Raw genomic sequence first — 16932 nt, forward strand, 5'->3', positions numbered from 1 at the left:
ATTTTTTTATAGAGGATGGGGCAGCTTTCCAATCATTTGTCGATGGGATTTCAGAGCTTAGCCATCAAAGCAACCCCTTTGCTTAAGACAAGGAATAAAAAAAGTGCAATTTGCCTCTGTTCAATACCCCCTCCTCCTCTTCCTTCGATTTGTTAAGCATGAGACAGACAGTCTTGAGCAGTTTATGATATAAGGTATATTTTCACCTATCTTTTATATGAGTATCTGCCACCAGCTTTCCTCTGGGCCTGGTGCCCCCCCTGTGGCCAGTCTCCAGGTTACAGATAGTGTTGAGACGGTTGTAAATACCTGTGTCACCAGGGGGGAACTTCTCTCTACTTGATGTGTGACTGTTGGAAAGGTGAAGGATCAGTGGCCAATGACCTCAGGGTGCCAGTAGGAGGTGAAGTTGGTCATAGGGGGTTAGCAGGTCCTTGGTTTTCATTTATCTTCCACACCAGGGGGTGAATGACCTGGGACTTCACCACATTCAGTGGTGTAATGAATGAATAACTTACGGTATATCTTCTACTTCATTTGCTGTATGCGTCTGCATGTTTGTGTGCCTCGGTATGGCTGATTGGTGCCAAGCTGCCAGCCCCTCGGCACACAGGAAATGGAAATGAATCATGGGAGACAGATTAAGAGAATGGCGAGAGCTCATCACATCCTGTTAAATACTGGAAATGACTCGAGGCACGGTGTCTCTCTCTATCTCTTTCTCTCTCTCTCTCACTCTCTCTCTCTCTCTCTCTCTCTCTCTCTCTCTCTCTCTCTCTCTCTCTCTCTCTCTCTCTCTCTCTTTCTAGCTCTTTTGCTCTGTCTCTCCCTCTCTCTCTAACACACACAGACACACTCTCGTTTTTCTCTAGCACCCCAACCCATGTCCATATCTTAACTCACTCACTTACTCTCTCCTTCACTGTCAGTTGTTCTCAGGCTGTGGTTTGGCATGGGATGTGTGATCACTGACTGGGTCTAAAACATCCTATCAAAATTAACGTCACACACTGGATTTGTGTGCGAGTGAGTGAGTGTGAGACAGAGAGACAGGGACTGATTCTATGATGGATGATAGATGATGGCGGTGACCTGAATAGATGGCTCTGGGCCGGTCAGATGACTTCCTCAGGAGGAGGAGTAATGAGGAGAGGGCACAGGATTACGGCTCCATCACTCTGTGTTTATGGAAGCCTTACAGCGACAACAAAACAAATAGCACAGTTACTATAGCTATAGAGTATAAATCTCACATCTGTATTCGTCCATGTGTGTATACAGTATGTGCTCGAGAGACGCCTGTCTCTTCTTTTTTTTGAAAAACCAAACAAAAAAGGGGGTCAGAGGGTTTGGTGATATATGTTGTACTCTCCCTCATTCAACCCTGTGGGCGCTGTGTTTGTGTGTTTACTTTGTTTTGGTCTGCTCTGTGTCAGAGTGTTGCCTCGATAGGCGTGGTTTCACACCCTTAGGGAAAGCTGTACGAGCTGAAAGGTCAGACAAGGTTACATCAGTGGCTCTAAGTCAGTAGACACATAAACACACTTCCTCTCACACGCTCATGCTATGTGTTGATGCCCTGAATCCAATAGAGACATGAGTAACTTGCTAACGATGAAACTTGTTCTGAACCACTGGTCCGGGAGTGTGTTTTTTCCCTATAAATCCCAGTATACAACCAGTTGAGGGATGACGCATCGATCTGACGTCCTACACTCTGGTTCTGATTGATGAGGCCTGGCTCCTGGCTCCTGGCTCCGTTGGTATCTGCTCTGGTCTCTTGGCATCATGTCAAGGGAGGTCTCAGAAAAAGAGCTAGACAACTGGGGGGTGCTTAGAAGGGCGGAGAACAGCAAATAAAGGTCAGAGGAATCAGAGTGTAAGGTGAGAAAAGGGCTGAAGGGGGGGAGGATGAAGACAAGTGGATGTGAGCTAGTTGCCGAAAGTGTTTCGACCCTTTTGTGTGAGACAAGAGGGAGAGCTGGCACGAAAAGGGATGAGGTTAGGGGGTGTGTGAGAAGAAAGACTTGGGGTGGATACTGATGAGGAGGGGAGTATGGGTGGTGGGGAGCAGGAACAGATTTGGGGAGGGCTGGCCAGCTGAATCTTGGTGGGGAGTGGCAGGAGTAAGCTGGCACTGCGGAGGCGGGCATATGGAGGGCAGGTTGGCACTTTGGCTGCCACCGGAGCGCGCACCTGCCGGCAGGGGGATACTCTGCCAATAGAAAGGGAGGGAAGAGAGAGAGAGAGAGAGAGAGAGAGAGAGAGAGAGAGAGAGAGAGAGAGAGAGAGAGAGAGAGAGAGAGAGAGAGAGAGAGAGAGAGAGAGAGAGAGAGAGAGAGAGAGAGAGAGAGAGAGAGAGAGACAGAGAGAGAGACAGAGAGAGAGAGAGATGGGGTGTGTTTGTGGTATGAGGCAGTGAAGCAGAGTTTTGGGCTGCTGGAAATGGCCTCTGAAGATTTTGGATAATAATGAGGAGTCTAAGCGTGTCAGACAACTGTGCACCCTCTTCCAACGGAGACCCACACATGAACGCACACAGGTGGATACATGCAAGCACACATGCTTGCTCATTCCCCAACACCTAAACCTCAAGTATTTAACTCACCCTCAGTCTGGAATATATCCATTCTCATCCTGTTTGTCTGAATCTAGCATTCAGATGAAGAAGTGTGTCTCCTGGTAGAGCCCAAATAAACACCCTTGATAATCATGATAGCATTTAAACCCCTCCCTACAACACACTAATTGGACTCAGCTGCTTTGCTGCTAACTAGCTGCTAATTAGATCAGTGAATTACCCCCCCCCCCCCCCCCATTTCCAGTGGCATATTTGATACGAACATATCATAAGTGTTTTATTGAAAAGTGCAGAGTGTACCTGTGTGTGGTGGGAAGCAAGGTGATGATTTGTGTTATTATAACACATGTGGAATAGTGTTAACCGAACATTTGTAACACACTGAACTGAGTGAGCGAACATATATGTGCCTTTTATGTGCATTTAAACCCTTATTAGTCAGTGTGTTTTGGCTACTCAACACCAACGCAGATGCAGGAGCCAAAGGCCAGTTCCCTCGTTAAGCTGCTGTCAGAGAGGGTTTGTAACAGCCCACTGGAGCCCATCTGTATCCTAATACACATGCACAAGCAGATAACTTCCTCTGTGTGTCGGTGCAAGCTTACAGTATTTCATATTTTGAATATACATAAAACTTGACTGTTATGTACGCCAATATGCATGTGTTCGGTTAACAGTATTTCATATTTTGAATATACATAAAACTTGACTGTTATGTACGCCAATATGCATGTGTTCGGTGTGTGTGTGTGTGTGTGTGTGTGTGTGTGTGTGTGTGTGTATAGGTTGGTGTCCACAAGTCTGTGCTGTAGGTGAATGGGGAAGGGCAGTGACTCTTTGCTCTGGCTTTAGCCTTGGCTGTGGATACAAGTCTTTTGGCTGCCATGTTTTCCTCTGATCTACCTCCCCTCTTTCATCACGAAAACCACAGAGAGCAAAGCAAAGAGGGAGACAGAGAGGTTTAAAGGCTGGCAGCAACATCATGGCCTTGAGGTGTTATCTCAGCCTCGTGTTGGAGAGAAAGGGTGGAGGGGGGGTGGTTGAGCAGAGAGAAATGGACTGTGGGAGTGATTTCAGCATAGCCCACTTCCCCTCTTTTTTTTCTTCTTCTTCTTCTTGCATACAGCGGGATGGTTAGCAGATGGTCTTGTTACCAGCAAAGTGAAAATGAACGCAGTAAAATTTGCTTGTGTTAATTTCTTATCCCTCAGGTGAGACCCCGAGCGCTTACGTACACAGACAAGAACACTCATACATTTACATATCGCGGATACACATACGCGCGCGTACAGCGACATGTGCGGCCTTGCCCTGCTGGCTTTAAACACACACCATCTGCATGCGGGGAAAGTGTATTGGAGAAGTGTGAAGCGTGTGCTTGGCTTTGGGAATGTTTCTAATTTTCATAGATATAGCTTATGTTGCTTTGGAAAGTAAAGACTGTCACCAAACACGTCATGTCATCAGTCATCAGTAACCCATGTGTCCCAAAGATAGAGGGGTGTTTAAGAGCTGGAAAGGGGCAGAATTGGCAATTAGAGGTAAAGGGAAGTAGGGGAAATCTGTGCTAACAAGGAGGAGGAGATGGCATGTTCATCCGCAGATGAAGACTAAATCCTTTCATTCTCTCCTCATCTTCCCTCCCTCCTTCCCCTGCATGCTTAGCGGTAAGATGAGAGTGTCTGCTTTGTAACGTCTGCTTCTTCATGTTTGTGTGTTTCGAGGATCCGGACTAGTCCATAGCTTATCCCTCCGAGTGTGTCTGTTCTGCAGGGATAGAGGCGCCTTAGCCTACCTTATCGTCTTACAGTAGGGGTGCTTGCTATTGCTGTTGGAATCCCCCAGGGAGAAAGAAGGTAATGGAGGGAGGGAGAGGGAGGAAAACATACCTATACCTAAAGAATCCTATTATTTACTTTCATTTGCAGGGATACAGAGAGACCACACCTGTTTTTTCTTGCAAAAGCACCGTCAGAGCTGACTTTGTTGCAGTTGGCCATGATGATTGATGTTGCCTCTCTTTGTAAAGCACAATAGGCAAATTACATCACTATAGGTAGGAAAAAAGAACTGTCAGATTCCAAATATGGCTGCATTGACAGGGATCTAGATGCTACCTGTTTTTTCAAGCTCTTTAACATCACCTCCTGAAACTACTGAGAAAAAAACATTCAACCACTTGAAGAGCATATTCAGTAGATGATCCTTGGCCCTCTCCTTGCTCTCTCCTTGCATTTGTGAAAATAACAAACCTTTTCATGAATGCAGATGCATTTACCTTGGAGCTCCATGTACAACATTATTGCATTAAAGGAGGGAGTGGCGATGCTAAAACAAGCAGGCACTGGCGGTACTGCAGTGCTCTTTGGTACAACCTGAACGGCATATGTTAAACTCATATGTACAGTATGTATAACACGCACACTTGCACACACTTGTGCCTGTGATGTTAATACCAAGCCACTATACTGCCCACGCAGTCCTTGAATGTGAATTAAATGAGTCACATGCGAGGACGCTCTTCGCAAACATAACACATATGTTCGACTTGAACATACAAAACACTCCCACATACATTGTGCTCATCATTACAGAACGACCTCCTGCCATGTCACAACGTGCACTAAATGCACGAAAGAGTGAACTACAGGCTCTGGATGCACACATAGAGGTCTACAACATCTCCTGTTGTTCTTTAACTAGCATGAGATGTTGCAGGTCGTGGTAGAGCCCTTGATGTGTGCATGGGAGAGATGATGAGCTTAATACAGTCAGTGCCTCAGACGTGACCACCGCATTAATATAGCATTAATACAATGCTCTGTCTGCTGCATGCTAATCATGCCACTCTGTTTCCTCTGCTATCTTTATCTCATGATATCTTTTGTTGTGAGACCTGTGAGACAGAGGTGAGAGGAGACAGACTTCTAAAGGCTCGATTTAACCTGTTCACTGTTGACAGAAGTTAGAATGCGTTATCAGTTAGCCAGATTACTTTTACATCATCTCATTTTGTTGACAGAGAGTAACAATTAGTGCAAGCATGGGGTCTTGCATAGGAAATGCTTTGTTGGATCATAAAGTTGAAAATTGTAGCATTACGGAAAAGTGCGCTTGATGTTGCTCTCCATCCAAAACAAAGCAGCCCAAACTGTCAGTACATTGCATATGTATCCCAACATTTTGAGGAACTGCGCCTAAGCTAGGATGGGAGCCTCTACAAAGGTCCACAGCACCTTAAATAAAAACACCTGTTGTAAGGACTTGACATTTGGTCCACCTAAACAAAGCCCTCCCGCCTCTCTCTCTCTCTCTCTCTCTCTCTCTCTCACACACACACACACACACACACACACACACACACACACACACACACACACACACACACACACACACACACACACACACACACACACACACACACACACACACACACACACACACACACACACACACACACACACACACACACACACACACACACACACACACACACACACACACACACACACACAACCACCATCCCAGGCTGATTGAATATACAAGACCAATTCAAAGTAGCTCAGTGCCCATGCCAACAGGCCTGAGAGAAGGAGAGGGGGGGGAGGGACTGCAATACTGGAATGAATCAGGAGTGGGGGGATGGAGGGATGTGTGAGCGTGACTGCTATTAATGGCCTAATAATGTATTTGGCTGTTTTGGCAGTTGTGAAAAGGGTAAAGGGGGGCAGAGGGTAGAGGAAAAGGGGTTGACAGCGTGTCACGGCTAGTTAAAAGCAAGCTGGGAGAAAAGGGGAAAGCCTTGTTTGTCGGGCTAAATGCTGTAAATAACATCAGAGAGTGCAGCTAAATGGAAATCAATGCAATTACCCTATTAGCATGAGCTTGAACTCACACTGGCGGCTGCTACATCGCTCTTTCCCTCCCTTTCTCCATTTCCTGTATGTATCACTCTATGCATGATGTTATACATTCGTAGACAAGTCTGGCATACAAACCAGAGAAACAGTACTTTAAAACATTTCGGCGTATGTATGTTAGGAATGTTCCATCAAGTAGGCACACTGGGCTGGCCCTGTTAACTCCACTGCAAGCGTAATGATTTTGTTTAGATTTACATAACTGCCCTTAATCACCACCCCTGTTTTAATACCTAACAATTGCGGGGGGAGATTTTGCAGTTAAGTGGTAAGTCATAATTAGATAAATAATTGGTTTGGCTATCATCGTCCCTGTGCCATCTGTTTGAGGGTATGTGTGTGTGCGTGCGTGGGGGTGGGTGAGAGGATAGGGGAGTGAGCGTGTGTGAGAGGGCGGGGATAACACAAAAGATCCAGGGTTTGTATATGTTTTGATTTGAAAAAGCAATACAAAAGTCACAAAAAGAACTTGCTTGTAGTTTCAAATAACACTCCCTCTCATATACAAATATATGTAAAACCCAAGGCGAAGCTTTACTTGCAAGCGATACCAGAGCCTACTTTCAAACTCAGTGACACACCGAAGTCCTTGTTTACAATAACGCATTCTGAGCCAAGAGCTGCTTCATCGGTTTAATTGCTTTGTTTGCTGTCAAACAACTTACAGTATAGCACCAGTGATTGCTGTGATGTCTGTTAGAATGTGTTTGCACAAATTTACAGGTGCTTATGTATGTAAAAATGACTCATTTCTGTGTGCCTCCTCCATCTTCACATGTTTATTTTTTTCCCTCCTTCCTTTACAGAAACATACAGTCGCATCTGCTGCTTACTGACGTGCATCCACATGTCTCCATCTGTACTGGTCCAATCATCAATTTCCTTTTCCCCACTCTCTATTTCTATACATCCTCCCTCCCTCTCTCTGCTCCCTTTTACTCCCCTTTATTTTTAGCATGGCAGTAAAATAGTAATTTCTGTCTAATTTTCTTTCTTTGTTTCTTTCGATCTTTCTTCCTTTCTTTCTTTCTCTCTTTCTTTGTTTATTTCTTTCTCTCTTTCTTTGTCAGAGAGTAAAATAGTCATTCTGATGCCTTTCTATGCTGCTGTATTGATGAGAAAAGACGCTGGGCATTCATCTCTACAATGAGAGTGCAGAGGGAACATTTTGATCTAATTGGGAGCTGAGATATTCTCCACTAGGATTCAACTCTTTACTTCCCCAGTTGGAACAGGTTAGAGAAGAAACTGAAACTGAGGCATAGTAAGTGTAGAGGTGTGTATGAGCGCATCTGTATATCATTTTGTGCTTGTCTGTGTTTGTGTGTATGCACAAAGGCACAGTGCGTAGAAGGTTAAGGGTGTCTGTGTGCGCTGAACATTCACACTGACAGCTAACAATTAGCTGCCGCCAGTGTGGCTAATAGAGGAGTGTACATTGTTAATTATGACACAGCAGAAAGGTGGGAAGGTGGAATACATTGGGATAATGGGAGGAATGATATAACAGCAGGCTTTTAAATTCCTTGGCCCTTTTGTGTGCGTAATGAAGGGTGTCTATAGATGCATGTGTCCACTCAGACCCTGTCAAACATTCATAAAGATAAAACAAACACACACATTTACTACCCCCCCCCCCCCCCACACACACACACACACACACACACACACGCTCTCTCTCTCTCTCTCTCTCTCTCTCTCTCCCTCTCTCTCTCCCCCACAAACACACACATTCAATACATGGTTACACCGGGAGGCGGAGGGTATGTCTAAGTAGTGCGCTCGTGCCTGGTTTTCCAGATCAATGATGTGTGGCTGGGTGATCGATGTGAGGGCTTAGCAGAGTGGAGAGAGCTAATGGGCAGGTCAGTGGCTCAGACACATCCTGGCTCCCCCTGCCTATTACCACTACGTCTGTTAATAGGCCTCACCACACTCCCCTGTTGCTCACATACACGTACGCTTGGCTAGCAGGAGGATCATGAAGAGGGAACACAGCCAAGCATGTCCAGTCCAGAGACCTACTCCCTACTCCCTGTTTTTAACCCAAGTCTCTTCCACACATCTGCCCCCACCCCTCAGCTTTAGTTTCTTGTTTTACTTGCTGCCCTTGACAGCAAGGTTAGCAATGCCATATGGTGATGCTTATGTGTGTATGTAAATAAGGGAAGGGGCAGAAATAAATATGAAAGAGATTACTCTGCAACCCTCATTTAATCTTCTAGTCTCTAAACCAACACAGGCCTGAAGACAGCCCATCCCCTGCATTTCTAATTGGCTAAAGTATATATGAGTGTCTTGTGATTGGTCCTGTGTGGCTTGGATCTGGGTTTAAGGGTCAGGCAAGCAAAAAAAATGGCTCGGCCTGTATCACTGATTAGACTGTATGAGTTAGTTTTATCAGTTTTACATTTCTTTGCTTTTGTTTTTGTCTTTATCCTATGATAAAGAAGAGTCTTCTATTCTTTTGAATTTTAGTTGTTATAACCGGGCTGGATTTAGGGTTACAGAACGGATAAAACCAAAATCTCTACTAGCTCACTTTTGAACCAGTCAGTTAATTCATTTGGCAACTATTTTGCAGTCTGTTAAAGCCATTTTCATAAACAATGAATTAAGAAATATAATTATCTGATTTATTGATGATGAAAATTATCATTAGCTGCAGCTCTGCTTTCTTCTTGCTGGTATACTGACACTATTATTCATCTGTGTTGGACAGCTGTGCACAGCTGTGTGGCAATGCAGTAATGACATCAGGTCACTCAGCCAGGAATTTACCAGTGCAGGGCATCACTCTTTCTTGTTACTTCTCCCTTCACTTATTCCGTCTTTCCAGACATCCTTCTCTTTCTCTTTTTTGCTTAACCTGTCACTTTGCACAGCCCCTCTTCTGTCTTCCGTGTGGCATCTGATTTGCATGCTAATTACCTCTGTCAGTTTAATTTAATATCTGCCTGGGAAGAATGTGGAACACACACCCCAGAGGCAAAGCATATGCCCTGCAGCCCTCACTCACACAAGTAAATACTGTATGCACATATGCGTGTGCATGCATAGACATACACAAATCCTATTCATTTTCAGTTTCTGTGCTTGCTTGGATTGCTGGTTTTCTGAAGTGTTATGGAGGTAGGAGGTAAAGGCTAAGATAGTCTGGATAGTAGGATTAAAAGGTGGCCCAGACAGGAACATAGGAACATAACACAGGAACATAGCTCCTCTGAGTGTGTCCCCATGGTTAAAGCTAAAAGCACTGCCACTTGTCATTCTAGAGGTGAGGCAGGAGGCGAGGGTGTGTGTGTGTGTGTGTGTGTGTGTGTGTGTGTGTGTGTGTGTGTATGTGTGTGTGTGTGTTTGGGGGTTGGTTGTGTCATTTGTCTTTGAGAGGAGAGAAGAGGAGTTCAAAAAGAAGGTGAAGGAGCCATTATTTTTTAATTCCAAGGGGGACGCAAGCGTGCATGCTTTCACAGGGCTGGGCAGTCCATCCACCAGATGCCCCCACTCGACCTGTCAATGTGCATACTGGCATGCATAAGATATGTATGCTAACACACACATAGACATTCTCACCGGCTGTACAACAAAACCTACGCTAACAGCATTTTACTAGGAAGAGCTGGAGTGAGTTGTGAGTGCACAAGGTGTGTGAGTCCATCATAGCTCTAATATTTAGAACCATTTTTATTTATTTTTGATTTTTATTTTTACACACACACTCTTGTTCTCTTTCTCAGTCATGCAATAAGGCTGTGTCTCTAGTGGCTGCTAGATTGTAATGAATGTAACAGCAGTCAGATCCTTCAAAAGCCTCTCAAAAGCTTAAGCCCCTTTATTAAATTAAGCTAACGATGCCTAAGGCCAGGTCCACTGTTGAGAGAGAGACAGAGAGGGAGAGAGATATAAAGATGGAGAGAGAGAGATGGGGAGCTAGAGAGAGGGAGATGTGGTGGTGCATTGGGAGGTAAAGGCTGCAGAGATAAGGAGGCAGGGGAGGCAATCGTAGGAATGAGGATGTGATATGGCAAGTAGTCAAATCAATGAGGGATGGTGGGAATGGGAGATGTTTGGTATCAAAGAAAGAAGGTGGAGGAGGTAAAGGAGGGCTAGTGAAAGAGTAAGGAGGAGGAGAAGAGGAATACCCTGCAGCTTCTCACAGTTGCCCAGTGGTGCAGCTGCAGCTGAGAAGAGGAATAGTAATCAGGCAAATGCTGATTGTGAGAGATTCACAATGCAAATGTGTACTTTGAAAGTACATAACCAATGCAGAAATGTTTAACCACTCTGTGGAGTTTTTAAATGGCTTAAGTATTCTAAAGCTTTTTTTCTCCTCCTTAGGTCATATGTTAATTACATTGTGTGATAAAAGCTGAATGCTTGTTATTATTTGCACTGGGTAGGAAAGTAGCAGAGGGAGTGCAGCATTTGTGAGCATACGTGTGGCCAAAACATTCTGCTACAATATGGGTAATTTCATAACTTGGTAACAAACATGTCACGATATAGCATGTTTTGGTAATTCAATAAATAGTCTATATGAAATAATCATATGTTAAAGCCTATTTTTATATAATCCTGTGTAAATTAAATACTTGACAAGTACTGAGTATTTTATTGAGAACTTTAGTGCAAAATGAGCATCCAAGGATCAGAACATAAAGCGCAATCCAAATGACACATACATAATATTGCTATAGTGCAGTTCCACTGCTGGTTTTACGACATAATGATAAGAACAATATAGAAAAATATATATGATTTGATAGATTTTAATATAATTTTCATGATCTATATCATCACATCGCACAGCCCTATTAGTGAACTTGTGCTTGTGTCTCTAGTAGGGCTGCCTTTGCCTAAAACACAGTAACATTTCTTTGACAAATTCATCAGTAGATTTAATAAAATAAATAATGCATTTCCAGTATTTCTGTCCCATGAATGCAGTCATGCTGAGGGATAAAATGCTTATTAAATATCCAAACATATTTGTGAATATCATTGTGACGCAGGAGATGTGACTGTGATTTTCTCATAATGACTTGTCCCTAATAGCAATGACTAATCACCCGAAATGACTAAAGACTAATAGCTCATTAGTGATAAGTGATAAAAAGACAAAATAGAAAATGACTAATTGACTAAAAATGTAGTAGTCCACTAAGATATTTTAATACCCAAATGACTGATTATTTGACTAATTGAACAGAAGGGGACTGCCTTGGTGTCTAGAGAGCTGTCCTGGGGGTAGCATGTGTACAGACAGCAGGCAGATCAAAGGCTGAGGTCTCAGTGCTGCATCGTTAGTCACGATATCTCATCTACCTGCTCTCTCTCGCAGGTCAAGTAGAGGTGAGGGATACACTATCACTTGGATGAAAGACAAGACACGCAGGCATTATCGCAAACTGCACAAATGCATCTTTACAAACACAAATACAATATCCACGCACATACAAGAAAGAAGGTCACGTAGTTTGCTATATAGTGTTTCTTTTCTATGCTCCACTGTGCCTTTGGTGAGCATGGAGCAGTGAGTTGTGGCAGGAGACACATATTTCATAATTAGACTTGCATTTGATCCAAATGCATCACAGCAATTAGCAGTTTACAGAACAGTGTGAAAAGGGCCTCATCCAACTTCCTCCCCAGCCATCACCTGCTTAATCCTTATTCTCATCGTTGGCTTTGGGGGCACACGCCGTCTTTACTGCTTACAAAGTGTGGCTTTGATTTTACAGCCTGTGCAGTCTTTGGTATCTAATCCGCAGTAAAACCATTGATAAGCCCGACAGTGGTAGAGGTTGTCAGCTGAGGCTTCTGTGTGCTTTTGGTGAGTGGCTGTCCCCTTGTGGACACTTGATGGAATTACGCTCCCCTTTTTTAAAATGACCTACTGTATACTGTATGGCCATGCAATCTTAGTGACAAGCACAACAAAGGGGGTACATTCCTTATTATCTGTTGGTCGTTGCAAAAGTTTCATCCCGATTCAAAATATGTCATAGTGTGAACTACTTAGTCACATGACCTATAGCATATCTCATGCTTTTGGATGTACAAATATAATAACTAATCTACTATATTTGGGTTTTTGAAATGCAGTAATGTACAGCAATTTTAGTGAATGTAAACAGACCATTGAGGACAAAGATAATATTGTTAGGAATGTAAGGAACTCTAAAGTTTTTATTCATGGAGTTGCCCTAGGAGTATAAAGAAACTGTCAAAGTCTGCTTTGTATTTTTGTATGTTAGCATTACACATCTGCAGATATGTTTATTTATCAAATAATTAATTCATTTATATAATCCCATATTTATCCACATTGACCATACAATCAGAAAATGTTGGTTCAAATCAACTATGCCATTAACTGACATAGCATGAGAAAGAGTTTAAAAAGGCAACATAGGATATTAAAACTAATGAACAAACACCAACAATTAGGCAATGGTGTATGTCAGAACATAAAGGCAATGCAACTGTGTAAAGTGGACGAATGAAAAATGAATGGGGATTTTTTTTTTTGCCTCATTTCATTTGTCAAGTTACTCAGTGGTTGTTTTTAATGAACAGGAAGTGACTCTCGCTATCCTGGTTGGGGACGGAAGGGACATTCTTTATCCTATTGGGGGGGGGGGGGCAATGCGGGGTCAGTCCTGTTGGACTGGAGGCGTGACGGGGGGAGCAGGTGCTTCTACCCCCGCCCCCCTTTCGGCTTGTCTGTCTGTCTGTCCGGCCCCCGCCAGAGATGAAGCCCCACCTCCCGGCTCCCAGCAGCCGGCCGCCTCTCTCCTCCTCTCCCCGGCGCTCTGCTCTGCCCTGCTCCGTCCCTGTGGCCTCGCTAGGCGTCGGAGCTTCCTGCGTGACAACAAAAGTGCAGACTCTCTGTTCTCGACGGAGGGATGGATCCGCGCTTTCAACGCTAACGGAGGGATATTTCTACTCATTTATAAACACTGGATTAGCCCATACTTGTTTGCGGTGAGTAATTCTGTGTAAAAATCTTTATGTTTCTCCAAACCCGGAGGTTGTTTGTGTAAAAGGGCGAGCATACGGCAAGGGTTTTGTTGAGGAAGTCATTAGCCTACGATATCGAGGAAACGGGTGCTAGTTTCTCTTTTTTCTCGAAGGTCGGTGCCGAGCCCTTGTGTATATGCACGCGAGTGTGCGCGCTGGCTTTTGTGTGTGTGTGTGTGTCTGTGTGTGTGTGTGTGTGTGTGTGTGTGTGTGTGTGTGTGTGTGTGTGTGTGTGTGTGTGTGTGTGTGTGTGTGTGTGTGTCTCTGTGGCTGTGCCTGCACGCGCGCGCTTTATTTAGTGTGTATGAAAGAGAGACAAGAAAGACAAGCAAGAGAGAGTGAGTTGGTGCAACTAAAAGAGAAAGCCTCTCCGGTGCGTTCAGGTGGCGATAAGCAGTTTTGTTTTTTTAAACATTCAGTGTTTATATGTCGCCTTGTCAAATATATTTAGACACTCGTGTTTTAAAATGCAGATTAGCCCAAAGAACTGAAAGGAATGGGTGGCAACCCCTACCCCCTCAAATGAACTTCTTGTAACAGTGTTACCGGTGCTCTGGCGTGATTATTATGTAAAGCACAGCCCGGGGGGGTTCTACGTAAGCCATGTACGCTCACTGTAGGCCCTTTATGTAAAATTGTATTAATGGCTTTACTTGGTTGGTAAATCGGGGTCTCCAGTATTGCTGTCTCCGTCTGGTCACTGCTGCTCCCTCAGAGCAGGCGAGCCTGTTCTTGAAAGGGGGCATTTTTCTCTGTATAAATGTGACTGGGACTGCGATAGTGACACATGTTGACCATTTGGTGCTCTCGGGTTAAGTCTCTGACCCCTGTATACGTGTGTGGGTACGCGTGCGCGTGGCAGGTGGACCGTGTTGAATCACTTCCCACGCGCTCCTTCACTTCTCTGGAACTGCAGGCGCGCACAACAGCTGCTTCTGTTGGGAACACACATAAACAACACACACGCACCGCTCATCACACACACACCTCGGGTTTAAAACACGGTCCGCAAACACAGCCATGGAGCAACAGGCTTTACTGAACACACTGTGCTGCGGGCTGAGTTTATCTGCAGCCAGAAGGAGTCTTGTTGTGTGTTTAAGCTGCTGCTGATAAGGTTAGCCATAACTGCACGAGCAGGGAATTAAAGCCTCCTGTTTTTTAATAGTAAGACTGTCTTACTGGTGTTTTTAACAGCTACTGACTGATGCTGGAAATAGGTCATTGATTATACAGTGTATGCAAATGTTACATACCTGTGTCATTTTGAGCATATTTTGGCTCATAATCCATTATTATTTTACTGTTAGTTACATGGATTATAGCCTGGTTTTATCTCAAGATCCAAAGATGGCTCACACCAGGACAAGGTTCAGAAAAACACACTATAGGGACAAAAAAATAAATAAATGGAGGGGCACATTATATTCATCAGTAGACACTGGAAGACAATGGGATATTTTATTGTTCTATTTGACTTGTTGCTGATACTACTGCACATGTAGATATTTAGATTTCTTTTGTGACATATGGCACCTTAAAAGTACATTTTTAGCCACATAGCACCCTTGTTGAACTAACTATTGAATTAGGCCTAAACAATTATTAAAACATAACAACTGATATGTCTTTCTCATTCATTTCTTTTTGACTGTGAGTTGTAGAAGAGTAGGTGAAACTTAAATGAAAAACAATAGTCCAGTCTAGTCTTGGTGTGGATCCAGGGATTTGAGCGTATTCATAGTTCCTCCTGAACAACTGCACTTAATGAATGAAAAAACATGGCGCATGTTTCCTATGGATGTCAATCTTCGTGTATTTTAATGACGGCCTTGATCCAGATTAAGCCATAGTGGATGTATGTGCTCTCAGGAGCTTTTCAGTTGTATTAGTGATTTATCTTCTGTCTGAACTATCACCTTTACCGCTGATGACACCCAATGTCACCACTGCACTATTAACACTTTCATACGGGAAAACCCCCATATGAGCACACACACACACACACACACACACACACACACACACACACACACACACACACACACACACACACACACACACACACACACACAGACACTTAACCTGGCATTTGACCCATAACTGCCGTCACAGATTAATCTCTGATCGCTGTCTTTCTGCATTATCTGTCTTCTTGATCCTCAATATTATACTGATGTAAAAATGTTCTTACATTTTAAGAAAGCATTGAAAGAACACTGAGATAATTAAATAGTTATGTTGTTGTAACAACATATGGAGCAGAACAGTGAGCATGTCAAGGAGCTGCTAGATTTGGATCAGCTAGTGCTCGAAGTGATTTTGACTCTTGACATTGATGTTAACCAAAACTTGATGGGAATGATCGAGGCAGTGCGTTGGCCATTGTAAAGTCTTATGCACATTAATGTGTTTCAGATGTGGCCCGTCTTTCTTTTGTGCACACCGTCATCAGAAGAAGACAGTATACTGTATGATCATATGCAGTATTGTTAAGTAGCAAGAAGTAGTAAATTGCACATAACACGTTATAACCAAAACACAACTTCTCTGTGCAGTTTAGTTTGTCCCCCAACCTAGCAGACACAATTTAAGATTATAAACAATAATTGCGAAACATTGTCCAAATTTTCCTCGGTTTGTGCTTGTATCCTCCTGTATTCTTGACCCTGCAAACAGTTTTCAAATTCAGGTCTTAATTCTGAAATATAAAGAAGTGTTCTTCTTTATACCAAATTTCACGAAAATAAAGTTTTTGTCAGGTCCTGTAACTGTTTATAGAGTGGCAAACTAAGCAATGGGAACAAACATAACCTCCTCGGCGAAGCTGTGCGTTAGCCAACTTCAGGTGGATTATCTTCCCTTGTCAAAGACTTACATGCGTTTGATGTTTCAGGACATGATACGAGTGTAATTGATGTCATTATGTATGCAAATCTTGCTCTGAGGAACAGAATGTGCTAACTTGTGATCAGCCTTTTAAAAGTTGTCGAACCCTTATGCTGTGATAGCGCCTATACTAGGCTGGCATGTTTTCAGGTGTTGTCGTTCTGTTTGTCATGCTGCAGTAGCCTGCAGTGCTGCGAGTGTCTGGGGGCTAGACGGCAGCTGTGTTGAGCAGAGTGTTGGTGACAGTTTGTCTGTGGCAACAGCACCTGGCTCTGTTTAGAGAGTGATTAGGAGAGTCCCAAGCAGCTCCCCATACTGTTTACACAAGGAGCCTGGAGTTAAAGGTGACCCACTTTGCATTTCCTTATCAACAGCCCCCATTGATAGCTTTGAATAGCACAGACTGTAGAGAGGTCTTTGCATGGGTTTACATAGTTCCCCATTAGAGAGAATGGGATGTGTTTGACTGGGCGAGGCTTGGGTTTGACTAGCATGACAACAATGTCCTGAGGTGGTATG

At 43.7% G+C, this 16932-nt stretch overlaps 1 protein-coding gene across 2 annotated transcripts in view; it reads left to right on the forward strand.

Annotated features, from left to right (window-relative positions):
- Positions 1–16932, forward strand: part of gse1b (Gse1 coiled-coil protein b) — a 176516-nt gene that overhangs the window by 116540 nt on the left and 43044 nt on the right. Inside the window, exon 1 of one of the 2 annotated variants that reach the window (XM_083915481.1) lies at positions 13358–13488. The exons of the other annotated variant lie outside the window; for it this stretch is intronic. The gene's annotated coding sequence lies outside the window, so the exon portion shown is untranslated. Of the gene's footprint in view, positions 1–13357; positions 13489–16932 lie in introns of those variants that run through there. 2 annotated transcript variants of the gene reach the window in all.

The sequence above is a fragment of the Echiichthys vipera genome (genome assembly GCF_963691815.1).
Source record: "Echiichthys vipera genome assembly, chromosome: 1".
NCBI lineage: Eukaryota > Metazoa > Chordata > Actinopteri > Perciformes > Trachinidae > Echiichthys > Echiichthys vipera.